Raw genomic sequence first — 1995 nt, forward strand, 5'->3', positions numbered from 1 at the left:
TCCAGTCATTCTCTAAAACCGCTCTGTTAGCACATTATGCTAATAGCTTTATGCTAATAGATTCGTTGATAATATCTAAGTGTATTTTCTTTGGCCCAGTGTCTACATAGCTACATGTTCGCTCTGTGGACACAAAAGGTTCTGAACATTTCATGATTGTTAAAGGGTTATTAGGTTCCTGAAGGTGAATATTTTTGAACATTGTGATGAGAAGGTGCTTGACGTGCACTATAAAGAGAATACAGTGGCATTTGAGATTCAGTCTTGATTGGTCTGTTCTGTTTCTACAACTGGCCCCTATTAAGTAGCTATGGAAACGGAGTGAGTCTCATTATTTTTGGCCTGTCTTTGTGTCTAGGCTGACTGGAGGGCAGTGCACAGGGGTCTTAGGTCAGGACAGTGACATCATCGCCCCCTTCTGAAGTCCGTTCTTCTGTTCTGTTCAGCTGCACAGAGAGACGCAGGAAGACAGGGAGACGTTTTGTAAAGTTTCTTTGTCTTCTTGGTACACAATGGCTCTTCAAGTGGCTAAAACTCTCACTTCCTTTCCTTTATGCAGGTCTGTAAGTGTCCTGTAGGAACACAATATAATTATCACTCTCTCCTCTCCCCTGCCACAGCCCCTCGCCTCTCCTCTCCCCTGCCACAGCCCCTCGCCTCTCCTCTCCCCTGTCACAGCCCCTCGCCCCTCCTCTCCCCTGCCACAGCCCCTCGCCTCTCCTCTCCCCTGTCACAGCCCCTCGCCTCTCCTCTCCCCTGCCACAGCCCCTCGCCTCTCCTCTCCCCTGCCACAGCCCCTCGCCTCTCCTCTCCCCTGCCACAGCCAGCCCCTCTCCTCTCCCCTGCCACAGCCCCTCGCCTCTCCTCTCCCCTGCCACAGCCAGCCCCTCTCCTCTCCCCTGCCACAGCCCCTCGCCTCTCCTCTCCCCTGCCACAGCCCCTCGCCTCTCCTCTCCCCTGCCACAGCCCCTCGCCTCTCCTCTCCCCTGCCACAGCCCCTCGCCTCTCCTCTCCCCTGCCACAGCCCCTCGCCTCTCCTCTCCCCTGCCACAGCCAGCCCCTCTCCTCTCCCCTGCCACAGCCCCTCGCCTCTCCTCTCCCCTCCCCTGCCACAGCCCCTCGCCTCTCCTTTCCCCTGCCACAGCCCCTCGCCTTTCCTCTCCCCTGCCACAGCCCCTCGCCTCTCCTCTCCCCTGCCACAGCCAGCCCCTCTCCTCTCCCCTGCCACAGCCAGCCCCTCTCCTCTCCCCTGCCACAGCCCCTCGACTCTCCACTTCTCTCTGTGTTGTCTGACCCTGACTGTGGCCTCTCTCTGTGTTGTCTGACCTTGACTGTGGCCTCTCTCTGTGTTGTCTGACCTGGCTGTGGCCTCTCTCTGTGTTGTCTGACCCTGACTGTGGCTTCTCTCTGTGTTGTCTGACCTTGACTGTGGCCTCTCTCTGCTGTGTGTACTGTGGAGGTTGGTGGTTTAACCCTCTAAACCAATCCACTTCAACTGTGTACACACTGGGATTGAAGGAGTGGTGTTATTGGCTAGGAGGGATTGAAGGAGTGCTGTAATTGGCCTGGAGGGTATCCTGGTGCTCTGTTTCTAGGGTGACCCAGCTGCAAGGCTGCAGCGTTAGCCGAGAACTGAAGAGTGATAATGAATGCAGGACCTCGTTGGAGATACATCCAGGGAGTGGTGGGCCTTGGATTAGTCCACCGGGAAGGGAGATGGGTGTGAGGATTAGGGAGATGGGGGGCGAGTGGGGGAGGGAGAGGAAGAGGGGGAGCTATAGCCTTGTACAGACCAGGTTACTCCTAATTAGGAAAAGAGAGTCAATTATTCCTGGTGATTAGGAGCTGCTTTGCTGTACACACACACACACACTCACCCTCACACACACACACACACACACACACACACACACACACACACACACACACACACACACTCTCACACACACACACACACACACACACTCACACTCACACTCACACTTACGCTTACAC

Source organism: Salmo trutta, unplaced genomic scaffold (assembly GCF_901001165.1).
Source record: "Salmo trutta unplaced genomic scaffold, fSalTru1.1, whole genome shotgun sequence".
Classification (NCBI taxonomy): domain Eukaryota; kingdom Metazoa; phylum Chordata; class Actinopteri; order Salmoniformes; family Salmonidae; genus Salmo; species Salmo trutta.